The sequence below is a fragment of the Stegastes partitus genome, unplaced genomic scaffold (genome assembly GCF_000690725.1).
Source record: "Stegastes partitus isolate 25-593 unplaced genomic scaffold, Stegastes_partitus-1.0.2 Scaffold214, whole genome shotgun sequence".
In the NCBI taxonomy this organism is placed as follows: Eukaryota; Metazoa; Chordata; class Actinopteri; family Pomacentridae; genus Stegastes; species Stegastes partitus.
The window spans coordinates 361547-383900 of record NW_007577945.1 but is presented as its reverse complement, the minus strand read 5'-3'; the positions used below and the strand labels follow the sequence as shown (position 1 = coordinate 383900).

At 40.5% G+C, this 22354-nt stretch overlaps 1 long non-coding RNA gene across 2 annotated transcripts; it reads left to right on the top strand.

Moving 5' to 3' along the window:
- The first annotated feature begins 6290 nt into the window (after positions 1–6290).
- Positions 6291–21257, top strand: LOC103356690 (uncharacterized). 2 transcript variants are annotated; one of them, XR_520153.1, is made up of 4 exons: positions 6291–6568; positions 18555–18664; positions 20338–20399; positions 21013–21257. It is a non-coding gene; the product is annotated as an uncharacterized LOC103356690 (long non-coding RNA). The 2 variants fall into 2 exon arrangements; XR_520152.1 differs by lacking the exon at positions 6291–6568 and having other exon boundaries at positions 18498–18664.
- Positions 21258–22354: the final 1097 nt, after the last annotated feature.

The following is a 22354-nucleotide window of genomic DNA, read 5'->3' as shown; positions in this document are numbered from 1 at the left end:
AATTGAATTGAATTGAAAATTGAAATGAAAATGAAACGTCTGGAGCAGAAACTGAAGAATCGGTTGCTTTGAAGTGTTTCAGATTTCGGGTAAGTGATGTTGCACAAGAACAAAACTATGCAAAGAGTGGTTGAGAGTTGCCACAAAGCAACACAATTAACTTGTAAACTGTAGTACTATAGAAGCATGAAGGTCGGAGAAGAATCCACACAATGCTGTTTGCCACCATATCACACAAAGTGAAAGTTAAAGCAGTTCTCTGTTGATTTCATCTTGTGGAAAAAAAAGTTTTTGTACTGATTTATTGATATTTGTCTTCTATAGAGATGCACTGTGCACTCATTTTGATCTGTACATGAGCAGGAATGGAGAACAACATGGAAGGGAAAGCAGTTTAAAAAGTGCAATAAAAGTGTTTTGTCTCTAAATAACTGTGACATGTATTGATCAACATAAGCGTGATTATGGTTTTTGCCAAAGATGTGCAGCTCTAGTGGGTTTCTGCATTTCTTCATTTAGACCGCAAGCTGGCAAACATTGATTTAAAGACAAAGACGGGATCAGCCTTGAAAGTGTTTTCTGCAAAAGGAAATATGTTCAACACGGATACATACAAAGTAATTATGAATCCACAAATGCACCTTTAACTACGTGTCTGTGTTGCACAAAGACCTGCATAGAAACTGCCATCGAACCTATTCTTCCTTTACTGAATTCTACCCTTAACATTTTGTACAGACTGAATAATACCATCTATTTCTTTTTCCACTCTCATTCTTATAATTACCGTCCTTTCAGCGCATCCTCTAGACTAGAATATGCCCGAATTATCAATGTGCAAAATGTAAATAACACTTTCCATGACTTTGAGGATCATTGAATACATTTGTTCCACTGCTTTTCCCCGCAACAGCAGGCCCGGGCGACGCTCCTACCGAATCCAGCAGAGGCTCCTCGCTCATTCCAACTCAATATAATGTCCAGTAGGGCTTGCTGAAATGACCCATTAAGCCTCCCCTCTAGAACTGATAGGTGCTGTTAAATCGTTCACAGTGATGCATTTTGTGGACGTAATTATGTTCCTCAAATAAAATCATTTACTCTGGACATTCCGGACGGCCGATCTGTAATTATTGCTGAACCCCGGGTCCTGTAATGTTTTAATCAGGCTGTGATATTGAACTGCTCAAGTTGTAATTAAAAAAATGAGCAGGAATTAAGCACCGTCATATACGAGTGGCAGGATTGGCAGGACTGTCAAATGCAAGAGGAGAGAGGAGGGGAAAAAAAAAAAAGACGAGTGCACCGTATTCCTCATTTGCAATGTAGATTACTTTTTGGAGCAAAACAATAGGATTATTGAAATCAAAATCTGACCCAATGAATAAAACATGATAAGCTGAGAAAATAATGGCAAGTAGAAAATAGGCCAAACAAATGTTCACGAATTCAGAAATGTTTTTTTTCCCCCCACTTTGCTCTAAAGAGGAAAACTGAGGAAGCAGTGCAAACAGGTTAACTCCAGGGAGCCTTGCATTCTAACCGTGCAATGCTTTCCAGAGAGTGTAACATATAGAGCGCCTTTCTCACTCCACATGCTGGATTTCTGATTATGTAGCAACCTTTTGGATTTTTTTTCCCCCCCTTCAAAGTAAACCAACAACAGGAACAAGGACACATGGGAGGAAAAAAAAGGCGTGCTATTTACGGCGGCGCTGCCACTGGGATCGGCCCCAGAGTCCCCGATGCTCAGCGTGAAGTTTGTCACCGAGGCGGTTGTCCGGGCGACAACGAGGCAAGAAAACCCCCTCGTGAGAGTCGTCTCCAGGCATCCTTGCTTTGGTCGCACCATCCCGGCCTTTTCTAGCTTTTGATCATCTCCAGGAAAGTGATAAATGAGTCCGGGCACGCTGGTGTCGGCCCGTTATTTGTACACTCGGCTTTGATTGAGCTCGAGACCATTTGATCTGTGAAGTGAGGTGCTCGAGGAAAGAGTTTGCCGGCGCTCGGAGCATGAGAGGGCCGTGTAATGGAAACACTTGGCAGCTCATCGTGTAGAGGTTGACGTCAATGTCAAAAGTGAGATCCTGTGACAGACGTGATTAAATATTTAAAAGTGTTGATAGTGCAACCGGAGAGTGTTCCTGCGCTATTGGGATACAGTCGCTTTTAAAGAGGCCTTGTGGACAAGAGCTGTTAATTTTCTCCTGCCACGTCTCGCATCTTCACCGACTCAGACGGAGTCATCCACTTACCCTCTGCGAGTACCTAAGTTTTCGTTTTTCCAAGTGCGCCGGTGGTGATTTCACCGCAAAAAAAGAAAAAAAAACACACAGCAGAAACTGAGTTGTCAACGTATGGCCAGATGGCAGTTAATCATCTGTCTGTATCGCTCCGCAAACATGTCTGCAATGAATTCTCCTAATTAACTAGAATGTATGATGAAGGTATCAGGACAGTGGAGACGTCTTTTAATCTAATCAATCAAACGTGGCAGTCGCTGCGTTTAGGCGAGTCTGTATTAATTTAGATCATATTTTAAAATCAATGCTGTCAGCCTGTCCTGAGATAAAACCATACTGTGTAGCAGTTCATCAAATAATAAAAAATAAAAAAATAAATCAGGATGAAATGTTGAAATCTGTAGGTAGCTCGGATAGTGTATTCGGACATTTTTGGAGTTGTCAGTGGTTTTTTGGTATTCAGTTACAATGTAATCCATTATATTTGCCATTTGATTAAATATTGGACAGTATGTCATTGGCTGAAGAAGCCCAAATACAGCATCAATCAAATCTTAGCAAAAACCATAATCTGACTTTTTTACATTTGTTTTTACTGTACAAGTATAAAAGCAAAAAAATTAGCATGTGTTGCTACAACATGGAGCTAAAACCTTTCGAAGACAGCTAACGAGATAACGAGCATAAAGGAGCTACATCAGGTGAAATCATGCTGCTGTAACTTGTGGCTCAGGTGGTAGAGCTGGTTGTCCACTGATGGCAAAGTTGGCGGTTCGATCCCCCCCTACATGCCGAAGTGTCCTTGGGCAAGACACTGAACCCCAAGTTGCTCCCAATGGAATCAGCGCCTTGCAGCTCTGTCGCCATTGGTGTGTGAATGGGTGAATGAGAAACACCTTGTAAAGCGCCTTGGGTAGAAAAAGGCGCTATATAAGTGCAGACCAGACCATTTAAATCTTAACCTGATGCTAAAACTGAACAATGAGGCTAAAAAAATTGAAGAAAGTGTCTGATTGCACTTTGTTTGGACTGATATTGTAGTTTGATTTGACTATCTTTTGCGTTCACTATTCACTGCGTCACATATTTAACAAGTGATGGAGGAATTACCAACAGAGACACAATCAAGGAGGTCACAGGAGGAGGACGGCGGTTTAACCCCTGGATAGGTGATGCTGCAACATGTACGAGACGCAGCTATTAAATAATGGGGCTGGATGCAGTCTGAACTCCGTAGTTCATATTGATCACTTGGCATAAAAAACCCTGAAGGTTTCACTCTGATCTAATTAATACAACATTAGTCTCATTATCTATTGATCATAGCTCATGTATCCAAAATTGCAGCCTTTTCGATTTGCTAATTGCATTGTTATAAATTGCAACTTTGATTTGAATTCGATTAAATGTGCAGCCCTGCTATACGTACTTATTGATGGTTCCTTAAGTGTTTACTCCAACTAGAAATATCAATTTTGATTAACCAGTGTCTTTAATTTTTGATTCCAAATGAGCCTGTAGCTAAATCCAATACATCTCAGGTAAAGTAAACCTGCTAGAGGTGAGTCTTTTGGAACTGACATGTGAGCTTTCATACATGTGAATGGGCGGCTAAGCTGCATTGTCACACATATTTCATTTGTTTGCTTGTAGATGAAGCTAGTGGGCTAATTTTAGTGTCATTAACAGACAAACTGACATTAATCCACCCATCCAGATCCACTTATAACTAATCTAATCTACCATGCATGTCTTTGGACTGTGGGAGGAAACCAGAACTTAGAAACGCCACATAAACAACAGCTAAATTAATGAATAATGACATGTAAATCAAAATAATGTTCATTTTTTTGAGCAAAGAACACATGTTGTGCATAGATACAGCATTTTTGACCCATTTTCTCTTCAGTCTGTCCAACGGTAGAGGTGCAGTGTGTCCATTTTTTAGCTATAATGTGGTTCTAAAGGAAGCATTTGGGGAAATCAACCCAAAGATGACATGAAATGAAGGCATTACATCAACCACAAGCTGTTTTTTCCCTCCGTTGTCTGCCTTTGTGGATCTACTGCTGATACTGCAGGTGCTTCTCCTCCTCACTCGGACACATCAATACACAATCAATCATTAATGATCTCAAAATCAACACCTTTCAACGTTTTCTTTCATAAATTAATTATTCGGTTCCTCACCGCTACGCGCGATCCCTCTCCTCCGACTAAACCGAACCCTGTGAAGGCGATTTAAGGCTTTTTTTTTTTTTTTTTCACACAAATACATTCCTGTGTGACGCTTCACACTTGATTTCTTTGGCACAGAAACCGTCAAAATAAACGATGCTTAATATAAAACGTATCGACAGCTTTGGTGCAAACACGCTTCCAAAAACTAATTTCATTGTCGTCGCCCATTTGTTAATGTGAGGTTAAAAACTCTGGGGTCCTTTCAAAACAGTAGACTTGACATTTATACTTTAAGCAGATCCGACGGTTTTCACTTGCAATAAACGCAGGACTAGATCTATTTTTTTTCATTTAGAACCGCTTAATTTCCATTTTAATCACGAGTCGGTGTAATTTGGAGCTAAAGAGTGAATCAGATATAATGAAATGAAAGTGAGTAATGAATTCCTAAACGCTACATGATTATCTTTGGCATTTTTCCGAAGCTTTAATTTACAGAAACTCAAAAGCTGAAATGAACTTCCTTTTATTTTCTCTGTACATAAGACCAGCCACTTTAATAGTGTTGTCCTAGACCGCATAAATACCTCTAGTGCCACTTGGCTTAATTTTTCAAATGCAACATCCTGTCTTTTAAAGAGTCACTTACAGCATCACAAGTGGGTATTTCTCTACTTTCTGTCTTTTGTCTATGCTGATGACATGCCGTTTATTCATGATGCATACTTACAGTCTCATTGATCAATTATACAACAGAAAATCTTCAAGAGAGGAAGAGGGAGGTGGGCGGGCAGGCGGGGAGGGGAGTGAAAAGTAGAAAAGCAAACTAACTTTTGAGTTGGATAAGGCTTTTTTTTATGGAGTATCGAGGAATGGGAGATAAGCTGGGAGAGGTAATGGAGAAGTCCCCTCGGGAAAGAAGCCGGCCTGGAAGCCAAACCACCTCCGCAGATTGGATTAATATTGCATGGCCGCTTGTGCAGGGGGGGCTCCCTCTCTCCAGAAGGAACACTGATTGCCTCATTCGCTCTTTCACATCCTTCAAAAAAAAAAAAGGGGGGGAAAAAAAAGTTATCAAAATACTACAAAGGCGGAGGCGGCGACGAAAACAAAGCCACGACTCGTCCCTTGAAAAACATCAGTGACAAAAAGCTTTCAAATGACTCCTCTGAAAGGGACAATAACAAAGAGCAAGTGACAGGGAGCATTTATCCCTTATTTATCTTCCTCTAAAGGCAGCGCATGAAGGTTTTCGCTGTTCTTGAGACATGGCATGAAGCGAGGTTGCCACACTGTTTTGTTTTTTTTGTTTTTTTCCAGACTGTAATTTGTGTGAATAAGGGGTTTAACAAGGTTGGAGCGCCGGCTCAGTTCAGGAGGAGTTGCGCCCTTGTGAGCGGTGCATGTTTGTGCCTGTGTCGGTGTTGACGATGTGCATATTTCACAGATTTGCGACGCCTCCTTTTCCCGGCAAAGGTTAAACCTGCATCGACATCTGTTGAACCGACATGGACTTGAAATGATTTAGCCGCCCTCGGTTCGAGTCTCTCGCTCGGATTTGGTGAGGAGACTTCAGCAGACATGCAGAACATCTCGCAAATTGACACAGCTCCGACTGTCACTTAAACACACGAGCATTGTCTCGCCAGAGGGAGATTTGTCAGTCTGGAGTGAGATCATGTGTGTAAATGAATCTGCGGGGAAAAGGGAGTAGCTCAGAAGCTGACACAAGGTCATGGTTCGCATCCCTACTGTGTGTATTTCCTCTTTTCTGCTCTCAACATGTTCCTACCTCTCCGGTTTTATGACCTTCTTTGGCCCAAAGGGATCCGAACCGGGGATGGCAGGGAGCGGGGCAGCAGCCGTCGCCCGGCCCATTTGTCAACATTTTCTGTGTGTCTGTGCTTGCTGCAACTTTTGATGAATGCGAGAAGCAGCACCTTTCCCCTTTCCTCCGTCACGCACAGTAAGCGTGCGGTGAAAACACGTGGCGCTGACCGGAGGCGGTTTCGTGCGGACTCCAGATCGGTCTCGCCACACCGGATGAGCGCCTAATTAGCCCGATTTTTTTGTGAAATGAGCACGATAGGATCCTCGGCAGAGCGACACATTTGGACAGAGCGGATCCAGCTCGGCAGAAAAAAGTAACTAATTTTCATTGTTATAGATTCTGACAGATGTTATTTGTTTTCAAGTGGCATCCGGATGCTGAGAGTTTCTCCGAGCAGTGATTGATTATGTACTCAGCTGTCAATAGCAAGTACAAGGAGAGCTTAGCTCACACTTCCAAAAAATCTGTTTTCATGAAGCATCTAATAACAGTTTGATAGAGTACCTGTCTGTTGCAGGTAAACAAATCAATGAATATGAGACAATCAATAAAGCAGGCTCCAGCTCAGGGGAAGCAGCTGTGATGACTGCCATCCTCTGGCCGGCTCTGGTAACTGCAGCTGCTTCTCTCTTGCCAGCTTCCAGAAGATGAAACATGTGCAAACAAACCTAAATTAAAACTGTAGTCTTCTGTTCTTCATCCAGAACTTCATTTGGAATGATACTTTACTAACATGCTTGCTGTTTGTTTGTGGAAAAACTGGTGTATACTGCTTTTTGTCAGCCAAACAAACTCTTGTGGTTAGATTGTGCTGTGTTGATGAACACACTGCGTGATGACAGCGTCTCTTAATTGGGCAAAAATGATATTGATTTTCAAAAGGTCACTGGGGATGCAATTTTTCAGCCATTTAAGTAACTCACAGTCTGCCACGTGAACAATCAATCACTGAAACAAAGAGAAAAGTTTATTTTTAACCACTGACGCTTATTGTTTGGCTGCAGAACCAGCTTGGTTGAAGAACAGATAAAGTAAACATCAGGTTACTTGATTCATAAATTCAACTGCAAAAAATTAATGGCCCCTTTAAAAATTGCTTTGCAATTAAAACGTCTTACAAAACTCAAAGTACACAGCAAACAACCGGCAGTCTTTTACAGTAAATAACCTGTAATGTTAGTATTCTCTTCATAGCGGCTTTATATCAAAATAACACCTGATCTGTATGAGTGTCTTGTTTATTATAGCTAAGGTTAGTCCAGCTGCTGGAAACAGCTGCTCAGCTGGAGCAGATGCTCACAGATACTAACTTTCAGTCAAAGAAATCCGTCAGTGTTCAGCCTCTATAAGTGTATTTATAGTCAGAGCAGAGTGTCGCTGGTACCTTCGTTTTTTTTTCGTTGAATGTTGCTTGAAGCGTGTAATCAGAGTGCTCCTGAACTTTAGCAGCGTTAGCATGAACAGCTGCTGACCCTCATGACGGCCCATGTTAACGTTTGAAAATCCTACTTTAGCGTTAGATAGCTAACTGAACTGGACACCTTTATGCTGCCGAGTTCATCGACTTATTGGCCAAAGTTAGCAGACAGCAGGAAGGGGCATTAATTTATGCAACACTTATGGGAGGTCAGCAAGAGCAAGAGGCTCCATCTGATGGTGCAACCAGGTACTACAGCAAAGTTACACTATATTATCTGACATGCATGTCGATTGTCTTCTGCCTTATTTTTTAAAATATATTTTTAATTAATTCAGTCATTCACTTTAATAATCACATAATTATGTTGCAATTTAATGATTTGTTTTTAAAAAAAATTTTGACATTGTTATTGTTGGGGCTGCAAGGTGGCGCAGTTGGGAGCACTGTTGCCGTTCGCCGGTTCGCGTCCCGGTGAGGACACCGGGGATCTTTCTGCGTGGAGTTTGCATGTTCTCCCCATGCAGCGTGGGTTCTCTCCAGGTTCTCCAGCTTCCTCCCACAGTCCAAAAACATGTGGAGGTTAATTGGTGATTCTAAATTGTCCGTAGGTGTGAATGTGAGTGTGCTTGGTTGTCTGTCTCTAAGTGTAGCCCTGTGATAGACTGGTGACCTGTCCAGGGTGTCCCTGCCTTCACCCTGAGTCAGCTGGGATAAACTCCAGCCCCCCGTGACCCTAGTGAGGATTAAGCGGTGTATAGATGATGGATGGTTGGATTGTTATCGGTGACTCTTATTCATAGTGTGTCATTTTGAATTGTTTATGCTCGTCAGGTTTAATTTTCTTGTAGAAGACCAACAACTATTTTCAGTTCATGGGGATCCAAATTTAAAAAATAAAGAATGGATTTGTTCAACTCGAGACTCCAGATGCTAAAGGAATTAAATACTACTTTAATAAAGTAATATACATAATCAGCCGCCATATGTAGAGTATGAAAGTGACAACACAGCTTGTTCATTAAAAACAATCTTTAATGAAGTGCCTGCTGCACTATGACACGCACGTCTTTACACTTTCCCACGAGAACCGTTTCTGTGAAATGTTCATAAGCAAGCGCGTCATCCGCTGAAATACCTGTTTACACATGTTTCTTAATCATAAGGTTTATCCATGCGAGCGTAGCAGACAATTGCGTAATGCCTCTATCCTGTGCAAGATGGGAAAAGTCTCCAACATTGGAACTGACTATTCCTTTGCCAAGACTCTGTCAGATTAGCGTAATTCGGCAAACAGTTATTAAGGGAGGTGTCCATTCAGAGAGAGTTTAAGCAGCCGATGACATCAGGTGTTTAAAAACAACACCAAAAATGCTTTTCTGACATGCAAACTGTGTGAATGCATCAGGAAGCGACAGACAAACTCAAACCTTAAACCTCTGAGTCAGTAAAAAAACAAGTTTGTTTCCGTGTGGTTTTACACAAAAGGCTAAAGTATTCAACTAAAATATACATGTGAATTGAGTAGTTATCTGCAGAAAAAAAAAAAGCCCACAGACACATTTCCGTGGATGTGCCAGAAAGCTTATTAAACCAACAGTCTAATCAGACCCAGGAGACGTCAGCTTTGCTTCAGCTGTTTGCCTCATTCATTATCGCACAGTTCTGCGACCACATGTTACAGCTGTGGTCCTGCCTCTCCCAGCGATAACATAACAGGAAAGCAATGTCACAGTCGATAGATGCCTCGCGTAAAGCAGTTTATGTATGACAAGCGAAATTTCTCCAACGCCTCTTGCCAGAAAATGTAAACGGAACAGTAAAGGACTAACGCGGGCTTTCAGACCTCAATGGGACGTCGGCTTCATTAAGAAAGAAAGGATTTGCATAATTCTGTACAGTTGTGTGATGTATATATGTAGAAGTCCGGGAAACACACAAAGGGGTTCTTAATTCATAATGAGCTTAGCCTAAAGACGTTTTTGAAATCTGAACAGGGATGATTTTTGACATTATAGCGAATGCTTTGGCTCGGCCCGGAATCAAGACGTAATGAATGCATCGGTTTACTGTTGGTATCGATTTCAAAAGAGAGCCATTCGAATTCATTAAGACTTTATGGACCAATAACTCTTCCACATTTCGGCGGATAGGAGTTGTGTTGAAAAACCCTCTGAGCTCATTTCTTCAGATTTTTAGACAGCTATCGGACAGAACGAAGTGATGACACATAAATTAATCTATTAAAGCATTGCAACCATCAAACTTTCTACATAGTCTTACAATAAACGCTGACCACTGAGTTTCAGACATACATATATAATAAATGACTTAGCAATTTGTATGATGAATATTTTACGAGCAACTCAGCGTTGACATAAATATCCGCATGTATGCTTTGAGGAGGAACAGATTATTTAATCCAGTCATTTCATTAATACAATATAATGCAAAAAAAATCTAATTGAAATCTTGTATTTATGCAAAAATATCAAGTAGCTACTGTATATGTGAACATAACACCATTAAAATGTATTTATAGTACAAACAATAAAGCAAATGACCTGTAATAGAAACAGGAAGTAAACATCAAATGCTATTATAGGGCTCATATAATAAGGAAGAACTCTGCAGCACTCTTAAAATTAAGATTATTCTTTGGTTTAGTGTAACAGTGAGGAGTTTCTCTCACTTCATGGACAACGCTGTATGTCTGGCTGTTTGATAAACATGAGTCCTACACACAATCCATGAGAATGCCTCAAAACGATTCCACTTCCATCTCTGCTCAAACCGCTTTTGTTCCACTGAATACTGAACCGGGTTCCTCGGCGAGCACCGGTTTTTCTAAAAAAGGCCTTTGAAGCTAATTAAATCCTGCCTTGGTGTGCAAACGGCTGCAGCTGCAAGCCTCCTCTGCTTTGGGCAGAAAGAGCCTGGGAGTCGCCTGGATCCATCCATCTTCATCCTTGTCAATTATGCCGTTAGCAGGCTGCACATCTTCATTTCCAATGTGGGCAATGTCTCAAAGTACTTCCCAAAGTCACAGTAATCCAATTATATTCTGGCATTCACTATGATACAGCCCATTAGAAAGGGCTTAATCAATGTGAGGTCTTCATTAAAGCAATTTATGAATATTCATCATGACACTCAATCTGATACTTTATGGGAACTCGAATCAAACCATTCCCCCCACCCAGCCCCCGGCGTCATAACATAACCTGGCTGTAGCTTTAATGGCGTCTCTTTGAATGGAGCCATATTAGTCAGGTAATATGAAGCACTCTCCACTTTACACACTGTTTAATCCGCTGATGATGCTTTACTGTCGGGCCAAACACAAAAGGAAATTTTTAGTATTAGAGAGCTATACGTAGGGCTTTTGACTCTCCGATGGTCCCACTTAGTCGTCTCCACGCTCGCTCTTCCAGGCACTGTGCATAAATAGCTAATTGCTCTGTAACCCTCAAATTGGTTCTGTCAACAGAGAATAACAAACAGCCAATAACTCATTGGAGGCTGAGTATCCATTACAAGCGCTTCTCCTGTTATCTCCAAGGAGACCACACACACACACACACAGAGCAAACCAGTCTCCATTTTCAGAGGCCGCAGCTAATTTTTTACACCGCCGGCAATTTCGACCTCACCGACTAATGCACTACAATAATCCTACATATGGCGCGCCACATTGGATAAATAATAAATTATCGCAACGGCTAAATGGTGCCTGTGATCCAACAGGATTTGACGGAATAGTTTGATATTTCGGGAGATGTGCCTTCTTGCCAAGAGATAGATGACAAGATTGATACCGCTCTCTCCAGCAGATGGTTAGCTTAGCTTAGCATAAATGCTGGGAACAGGAGGGAAACAGCCAGGCTGGCACCGAAATAATACAAAATCATCCCACCAACACCCCTAAAGCTCACTAAATAAGCAAAGCAGAGACCCCTTGCACACGAAAAAAAACTAGTTAAACCTTTTTTCCCCCTCATACAAGCATGCATGAGTACAGGGCATTCTGGTGAGCAGCATTTAAACTGGTCTAAACTACAACACGAAGAGAAGCCGGTTACTCTAAATAATTTGTGTTCGCCACAGATTGGGAAGCGCCTTTAAAAAATTTAATTCCAGCAGCTCTGCTGTCTGTCCTATTAGTCTTTCTCCGCAAATGTACTTTCTGATTGGTAATGTGAAATTGTGGCATGGAACCACTTAGTCTGCTCATTTGCATTTTCAGGCAGATTTTAAATGTCAGACATAATAAGCTCGACTCTGATGGTTTTAAAATATAGCTTATTATGCAAACTATGTTTGTTCCCCTCTTAGATCAGATCCATCTTATTGAAACGAACATGCTGTACCCTTCCACTATGGTGACTCACTGATTACTGTAGGATTCATTTATTAAATCTCAGATCATTTACGGCAGTTTAGCTCGCTCGTTTCTTACGAGGCTCATTAAAACCGATGACGAGGAAATAATTCAAATAGGCTGAAAACAACACTAAGCTATCCTGATGTGTTTGTCAATGAATTAAATATATAATGTAATTTATTTATTTTTAAACTTCCCTTTTACATGCCTTGCACAGGTAACACTCTGCCTCTTGTTACTTTGAGAGAGTCACACTGTCCATCAAGCTTTCGTGAACTAAAAGACGGCAAATGGTCTGCACTTATATTAACCGTACTTTGGTTCCGCTGAGTGCTTTAAAATGTGTTTCTCATTCACCCACTCACTCATACCAAAAACGGCAGCGCTGCCATGAAAGGTGCTCTGTTGCCTTTGGGAGCCACCGGGGTTCAGTGTTTTGCCCACCGTGTGATGTCTGGCTGACAGCCTCGTGTCTTCAACCATCACATGAAGTCAATAAATAAACATTTTGAAAAAAGACAACAATGAATGAGTTCTGCATCATCGCGCCAGTAATGACGCGCCGTTGTCAGCTGCTTCATATTATCAACTGAAACACTCAGTCGAAAGTCTATTTGCAGGAAGATAAAATGAGAAGTCGCCTTTAATCTGGGTGCACAAAGCTTTGGGTGAAGGTGTGTGTGCGTAGCCTTGTAGTCTCTTCTCACCCACTTATTTTGCCTGATTTAACCTCTTCTGTAGAGTGAGTGGGTGTGCATGGATTCTGTTTGATATCTTCCTCTTTTCCCTGTCAGTCACAACTCTCGCTTCATATTCAACATTCATGAGAGCGTGTGAAGGCTGCTGTCATCGTGGTGTTTCCAGCTAAACTCTGTGCAGCTTCTACCTGAGGCCTGATCGGCTGCATGTATGACAGTTTGCGCCGCAGAGCTGGTTAATTAAAGCTCTGGTTAGAAAATTAAATAGAATCCTAAAGAAACTGGGGTGACTGCAGGCCAGACCAGAGGAAAGTGCAGCAGTATGAGCTCCACCTAGTGGATGTAAACTGATAGTGCAAGTGATGCTGTTAGAGCCTTGTTTCTAACTGTGCACTTCTTAAGAGCAGATGAAGAAGGACTTGCTCCTGTTTTTATTTTCCAAAGTGACTAAATGTGTTTGCAGTCATCCCAGCATGCATTTCTGTAAAAGACAGCAGACATATTGCAGACTAGACGAACACATTTAGTAGAGAAACGTGCACTCAGTCTGACACCATTTGTGAGGATTATTCCAATAAGTGTCTTTTTAAAATTACCTTATGGGATTTATTTACACATACATCCTTTAAAAAAGGGTGTTTAGGCTCCCCAAAATATATAAATAAGTAGAAAAATAATGACAACCTCAAATTAAACTATGTTCAACCAACAAACTTAACTGAGTGAAGGAAATGTGTCTTTCCTCTATAACTGATGGCATTTTAAATTGACAAGCACAACATAGATTTGACTCAAAAGTCTGAACTTAAAACTGAGAAAATTACACTTATCAAGCCAATTTAATTCATTTACCACCACTTCGATTTAGTTTTAAAGCAGTTAACACACACACACACACAAAAAAAAAATTCTGTTTCAAAATTTCAGTTTTTAGCATAAACCTGGTTTTAAAGCAGTGATTCTCAACTGGTGGGTCGCAACTCAAAAGTGGGTCGTGGACCTGTTCTGGGTGGGACAGCTGGTCAAAAATAAATATTATATAATGTGCCTCTCAGGTTGGACTTGCTTTCTATTTTAAATAAAAAAAACTTTTATTTTGACAGGCATGGTAACCATAGTTTGTTTGATGTTCATTTTAAGTTTGTGTTGATGTTGGGATGCAAGATGGCAAAGCGCAGATATGACCCAGAGTATTTAAAATGTGGATTTTCATACTAGGGCTGGACCCAAATAGCCGAATAGCCAACTATTAGTTCTCTATGCTGGAATCAGGATATCAATTTGATCTAAAAAAAAAACTGGGTCACGACTTAATGACCATGGGAAAATGTGGGTCCCAGGGTGAGACCAGTTGAAAACCCCTGTTTTAAAGGATTTGAAAGTCTGAACTTAAGATTGAGAAAATTTTAACTTATCAAGACAATTTAATAGATGAATTTAGGTTTAATTCAATTAACACAGAAATGTCACTTTAAATTACTCACAATATTAAGTTGGTTTAATTATCAGCATTATTATGTCCACACACCTCATCCAAAGTTTAACGAGATAAGACTCCTTTAATTACTTTTTAGAGTGTTGGTTGACAGAAACAAACAAACAAAAATCAATTTTTTAAGTATTTCATCACAGTTTCAGGTAAGTTGCATCATAGTAGAGTTAAATTTCTAGACAATTATTATGATTATTTTGCAAGTGAAACTGTTAATGACTATGTTTATACAACACATGATTTAAATCCACCTATAAACAAAACACAAGTGATCAGAAGTGCATTTGTTTTGCACTTGCAGGCTACTTCCACTAGATGGCATTGCCTTCAAATAGATAGCGTGTGGTTAGTTTAAGTACAGTGATCCGTCACTTGGCGATACTGATGCAGACAGCAAGTTATTGACCTTGTGCTGACACTGTCCATTAATTAAAGCAGTAATTAAAGTGCAATTAACTTCCTTCTCCCTCATTCTTGGAGGCAGGAACGAAGCCGATCCATTAAATAATGTAGAACCGCTGTGAACATCCACGTTTCACCTCGTGTGAAATAACCGCCGCGTGTTCAAAGTGTAAATACAGTGATGTGTTATGGGAAACCTTAAGGAGCCGAGGCCATAATTCACACTTGATTTAGCTGCTGCGGTGCGTCTGTCTCGCATCACATCTGCTTTTTTTTTGTAATCTTTACCTTCCTCACCTTCCCACACACTGTGTAAGTCTTATTACAGTAGTTAAGAGCATCCATCATAGTGAAAGGTCAATACACAATGAAAAGACCCATAACAATATTCAGAGCAAATTTGTCACTTGATGTGCTGGAGGAGGGGATAATGAAACTCCGGCTGCACATCATTCATTGATCTGAACAAGCTGCCGTGCAAAATTTACTATAATATCATTATTTGAGATAATACGGCGGCTGTAAAAAATTCACTTTTGGCATTTCTGCAGACAAATCACTATCAGGTATTGACGCCGCTGATGAATGGACTGCCGTCTGCGGCTCTTGTGCACACGTGTGACCAGCAGTTGTTTTTTTAGTTTTCATTCCAGTGAGTAATGATGGAAACAAGCTCTTTGTTGGGACGCATTTGTCTGGGATCCTATAGGCGTTCTACCCAGTGGACGTAGCCTCGGGCTGCACCGGAGCGTTTCCTTGAGGACAAGTACAGCTGGAAGGTCAAGCACAACACTGAATATCAGAAACCATCCTTTTATTTGCTTTTATACTGCGCCTGTATCAGTGAGATCAGAAGTGACAAGGACAAGAACTCTCTGTGTTTGTATCTCATTTTGAACTATTTTCACACATGTCGTTTTTTTTTTTTATACTTGGGAGGGGGGGGTGATGGGAATTGAATTGCAGATGTCGGTATAGCCATAACCTCTGCAAGCTGAAGGAAGAGGGAAGGGAGGGGGGCCAGCAGACAAGGTTAAAGCTGTATTTGTTGGTTGAAAAATGAAAGGCTGCTATATAAAACAGTGTGTTTATTAACATTTTAGAGCTGGCTGTCCGTCAGCTCTTCCACAGGACCATTGAATCATGTAATTTCTGTCACGGGTGAAAGATGAGAGGCTAGCAAAGCGGGACGCCAGAGCTCACTAGTTTCACAAGCACTCAGGTAAGGACTGCAGGAAATACAGCCACTACAATCTCCTCTTTGTGCGATAAGTGCAGAGAAATTGCTTGCTTGAGAGTCTTTCATTTCACATTCATTAGAAAGGTTCTTAAATTAATGATGCATTGTCAACCACGGCGAAGCGATAAGATGCAATAAACAAGCCGGGGATATTTATGACGGCGGGGGTAAAGTTTATCACCTGCAGTTGAGCCCGTGTGTCATGTGAGCTCATGTACACAATACATAGGTGAGATGATTCGGTTCAATCCTGTCTTAGACTTGCATGCACCAGTCTGCTAATATATTCCAGTCTTACCCAAGAACAAGATGTTTTTTTTACACGAGCAAGACATTTTCAAACATGCTCCGTATTGAAAAGTCTTAATTCTGAATGTTGTTTGGGTCGGATGCTCTTTACATGCACAATCAGGTGTCGAGTTCTTCTAAAAGTGAACTTTCATATTGTCGATGCAGCTCTAGTTTGACTGATAACAGACACCTACGCTATGATTGATGAACTCAGCTTGTATACACAGACCTGCCTTCCTCGGCTCATTTGTTCCATCCCTTCAAGAAGGGACGCCCCACTACGGGCGGGCAACTTCCTGATAGTTCTGGTACACGCCAGGATAATTAAAAAGACATTTTAATCCAAGGAGTGCTTGAGTTTGGAAAGCTCTTCTCTCTCACTTCCTCTTTTAACAACATTGTTTTGTTTTTTCTGACAAATCCAAGTGCTAGATTGACTATTTTTTACCTCCGTTTTGGTCTCCACCACCTCCAACAGGGGAAATAGGTGGTCTTTGTTTATTAATTGAGAGTTATTCTTGCAGAAAAGTGATCAACACAAAGTAGTGGGGACATACTTAGCAACCTTTTAACACATACATCAGACGGGAGCAACACTAGCATTCATTCAGATTCTTTTTTCTGGTGACTTGTTGAATTAAAGTCCAACATTTACCCCATTTTCAGTTTAGTTTAGGTCTTTACAAACTCCTACTAGCTGGATTCTTCATTTGCTTGTCACAGCTTTAGCGTATCTGCTAATCGCTGCTGTGTATGCAACAGAAAAACAGTCATTTCAAAGGTTATTTAATCAAATAAAGTTGCATTTTAACCAACAACATCCTAGCACAGGTTTTTCAGTCCTTCATACATGTCCTACTAGACAATATGAACCATTTCCTCTGTCCAGGTTTCTGGTCCATAATGGACAAAAATGGCTTTGTTGTTATGGAACTGAGACTTCTCGATGACATTGATGAGCTCTGGACATCTGAATGTAAAGCTGTGCTACATATAGGTTATATATAGGTGTATATATTGTCCTTTTCTTGTTTTTGTGACTGTTTTTCTATCTTTCACTGTAGCAATGTTGCTCCTCTTGCTTTGAGCTTTCACAATACGCCTTTGTGTCGGCTTTTATCTCCCCACCTCTTCAGCAGAAACTCATCTTTGCTTTGAAATCATCTATCCAGGTACATGTATGTAAAGTCTGTTTGCGTATATGTGAGGGTTGTTTTTTTCATCGTCATATGTTTTCATATGTTTTACAGAACCAATGAACAAAACAAACATCTGAGTATTAGACTGAAAAAGCTATTTGCTGTCGTCGTGTTCAGGAAATTGTCATTTTCTTTCTTTCTTTTTACATTTTTTTGGCATTTCACCACTTTAATAGAAAAATTTATCAAAATAATAATTATTGTCAGACTAAGTGATGGCACAGAATGGTAAATACAATAAAAAAAAGTGCTGAGAATTACTTAAAATAGTAAAATTTCAGCCTGTAAACCGGAAAAGATGAGCTTTAAACACATTCAATCCCACCACAGACCTTCTGGGAGCTGCAGAGTCGAGTGATATTTGTCACAGTAAACAACTCCTTCACAGTCATTTGATCCATTGTTAGCATAAAAATATTGATTAGCGCGGCTTTGAGTAGTTGAGTGCAAACAAAGGAGCACCAAAAATGGCTCCTTTAACAAGCTATAATTCCAAATTAAGAAGGCATGCCTGTGATTTTTACGAATAAAGTGCGCCGCAAACATCCGCTCGAGTGTTTTGCACTCTTTTACCGTCCAACCACATTTAGTAGAAGGGACTGGAAATGGATTACAAAAAAAAAGAACCTTCCTTAGCTCAATAAAAGGAATGTGAAGTGAACATTACTTAATGCAGGAGGGTGTGAGAGTGCTAACGCTGTTATGCAAATCACAGGTAGTCAATAACAACAGTACTCTGCATGGTTGTATTTTAGGATATGAAGAAGATAACAGCATCTGGTTTATGAGAGCGCGCCTCAACACCTCAGTGTCATATGAAGTGATTTTAGAATCAATATGCTCCTCTGTAGCTGTCCCCGATATATACACACCAACAAACAAACTTGATTTGCTCATGCTCTAAAATAATAATAATAATACATAATGCATCAGCGCATGCCACATGGATGATGCCAAGTGTACGTCCCACTTCATTAATTCATCCATAATGAGTTTTCCAGCATGTAGGAGCAACTACCTTAGAGGCAGCCCCAAGAGTCAAAGCTAATTAAATCAGAATCTTAAATCCCAATCTACACACATCTGCCTTTGTTTGCCGCGTGTGAAAAAAAAAAAAAAAAAGCACAAACGAGCTCCACAAACACAAAACTTACACTCTGTCTGTCCGTCTTTCAGGTGTGGACAACGAAGGGACGCGATCAGACGCCACGTTTACACTCTATAAGTTCACAAAAGCCCTTTTCTTCCTGCACTAACTGCTGAAACCTCGACGGAGACGCAGACCAGTAGGTGTCTCTGTAACACAAACAAATCCTCTATTATTGGACGAGCGCTTCACTGAATGACAAATCATATTGATCTCCATTTTGTGTGTGTGTGTGTGCGTGTACACTCTCCCCAATGCTGAAAATACAACTTAACACTAGGTTCAAGTGTAATGGCCTTTGTTAATTGGTTGCTAGAAGTGTGATCCACATCTCCAGATTACAGGAACTAAAAAGGCGGGATGGAGCGTTTTCTCTGCAGGTGTCTGAGCACGGCTGGGTTAATCTCCTGCTGTCTATAGTCGCCACAAAGTCCTCAAGGACATTATCAGCAATGAAAGGACCCTGATTTGTGTGCTGCACATATCTTTGCTATTCTCTCACAACTTATTAGGCAGCCGGAGCATCTCAGATATTGAGTGGCGATGCAACCTTTCCCTCCGAGGTGAGGTCCTGTGCACACAGGCCTGAATAACAGTGAGGCTCATTCCAGAAAACACAAGTACCATTAGGTCATTTCGTGTCAAGCACATTCACTTCTCTGGCTATGGCCTCATAAATTGTACATCAGCGACTCTGCCCTGAATTTCTGTTGATTCAACACATGCATATGTTGTAGGATATCAAAACAGGCCCATACATATGTATGCTGGTGTTTCTTGAATGAGCAAACGGCATGCTTAAAAAATCCCCACAGTTCTTTATCAGTAAGCAAAAAAAAAAGAAAAAAAATTTAGAGCATCGTGTGCCTTAAATTTACCAGCTCCCAGTGCTGAGCAGAATCTAAGAGCTGGGTAAAGATTCCCATCTCACATGCTCTCAGAGAATACTTGAGCGTGGTTTATCTCTGTAAGAGGAGCTGTCTGAGGAGACGACAAGCCGCTGTTTGAGTAACCTAGCGCAAACGTCACCAGTCATCATTAATCATGTGAATGTGTCATGCATCACACAGAGGTGGTTTGCCGCATCTGGTCTTTAGTCATATATCCTAATCATCACCATATCAGCGCTCCAAATCTGTCCACGAATACATTATTCAAATTTAGTTCATTAGAAAAGTCATTCCAGCCGACAGTTAAGTCCACCTAAAACTTGGAGAGCCGTCCTAATGGCATTATGTTTCATTGTAATTCTCCGCTCTCGCAGTGTGGATAGCGCGCTCATTTGCTATAATTCATAATGACAAATACATTCCCAAAATATAAAGGGAGGCATGTGAAGTTAAGCATCTTTTCTTAGAGTCACGCTCGAGAAGGAGTTTGTAATGTTTTAAGAAGCACTTCTTAGTATCTTTCTGGTCATTTGAAAATGCTTAATGATGGAGACATCATTAGCAAAATGAGCCAAAATATCCTTGATATTGTTTTTCTCCTTGTACAACAAATGAATCATCATTATTTCCAATACGATCGCTTTCTCCGCCTTTCCCAGGATGCAGTGTGTGTACTTTATATCAGCCTCTTATATAACTGCATGACAAATCAATCATAAAATTGTTGTTTAGATTGTTTTGACCGATAGCCACCTTGAGCCCCGGAGGAGCCAAACAACCAAATAACTACAACACACCGTAAAAATAGCCGAAATAGAAAAGCAGGCATTTCTAGCTGCAGCAATACGGCTGCAGGTATGTTTGTATTTCATTGCTGTAATGTGATCTCAAGCTTGTAATCTTACTATTTTATATTTTATAGGTCGGTACAAACATCGGCGGAGTCTCCTGTTGACCTTGAATCACTGTACACTGAACCTCTGTGTAAGTTATTTAAGCATTATGGGCGTTCTCTCGCTACGAAGCTGTCTATTTTAAGACAAATGCAACAAAAGCTATACATCCTGCCTGGTAGGATTAGCGGGGCTTACACTGTGGAATGCTTACCAGAGACAATGCATGATCCATCTGTCTGCAGAGAAAGTCTTCCTCACCTTTCCCTGAACTAATCTCACATTTCTACAACCGCAATTCACCTGTTGATGGAAGGCTTGAGGCAGATTTTACTCCCAGGTCCAACATCATCTCTGCTCAGTTCACCAAGGACCAGCAAAGGAGATTTCACATGGAACATGCAGCCCCTAAGGCCTAATTTCAGAGCAGACGTGATTTTTTCTTTCCTTTTCTTTTTTTTTTTTTTCAACAGAGTGATATACTGTTCAGTGCATCTGCGCTCTTGTTTGGTTTGACCTCCCTCGTCCTCTGAATCCGAAAACCTGACACACTTTAGAAAATAAAATCCCTTTTTATATGAGCCTCTTATTTTGTGTTGACTCAACACTTTAGTTATGACCTACTAGAGCCAAAACATTTTCAAATTGAACTCTGGCCATTCAACAACAACCACGGGACTAATTTCCATTTTCTCTGCCTGCAGTGAAAGAAAAAAAAATAAAAAATACAACTGCTGATGATTCTCAAGGTGACAAAGTGGATGGAAGAGGATGCATTTGTCTCTTTCACAGCCTGACCTGGGAACGAAATGTGAAGAACATAAAACCTTCTGGTCTTATCTATTATTTTGTAAGCACAGCAGTGCTAGTAAAATTTCACTGGAGCTAAAATTTGACCAGAATACTAACTGTAAAATTCTCAAAAATAAAAGCTCTGCGCATAAATTCACGTTTTGTCGCACAGTTTCAACTGCGTATTCACACCTTACACATACATATATGTATACAGATGTATTTATCAGTGCATTTTTTTGAATATACTGGTAGAAATTTTCTAAAGTTCTAATACAATTTTGTATCTGATGACTTACATTTGCTAGTGGAGAAAATGTCTTCTCTTTAGTGTTGCAGAGATGCAGTTGTGTTGTTGTAAATATTATGTCTGATGTGTTGCATGAAATACCATGAAATGTATGTATTGTGTCAGTTACATTGAATTAAACTGGGCTGCAAAGTAGCTCGGTGGTTAGCACCGTTGCCTCATAGCTAGAAGGTCGCCGGTTCGCGTCCCGGTGAGGACATCTGCATGTTCTCCCCGTGCAGCGTGGGTTCTCTCCGGGTTCTCCGGCTTCCTCCCACAGTCCACAAACATGTTGAGGTTAATTGGTGATTCTAAATTGTCCGTAGGTGTGAATGTGAGTGTGCTTGGTTGTCTGTCTCTAAGTGTAGCCCTGTGATAGACTGGTGACCTGTCCAGGGTGTCCCCTGCCTTCACCCTGACTCAGCTGGGATAGACTCCAGCCCCCCATGACCCTAGTGAGGATTAGGCGGTGTATAGATGATGGATGGATGGAAATACTTAAATTGGAGCTACTAGAAATCATAAGAGTGTATAAATGAAGAGGCTCAGATTGGTAAAAGCTGCACTACAGAAATATTAAAATAAAACATTACAAATGAAAGAAGCTTCACAATCCAGCCATAAGTAATACAATGTAGTACTTTTGATGCATTTACATATTCCTAATATTTGACTTGAGCTAATTTTAACTGCATCATATTAGTTACTGGCTGACAGTTTGCATCACATTTGTCTCCATATCACACTGTTCGCCTCAAAATCTGAGAAGTAACCATGGCTACCAAATAGCTAAAGTGGGGTTAAAGTACAAAATGAAAATCATTAAAGCAGCTCATTTGTCAAGAGAAAAGGATTGTCACAAAGTTTAAAACAGGCTTCTCTTTTTTTTGTTGTTGTCGTGTGAAAAGTTATTTGTGAAATATAGTTTTCACACAACAGAGAAAATATTAAGCATGAAAAATATT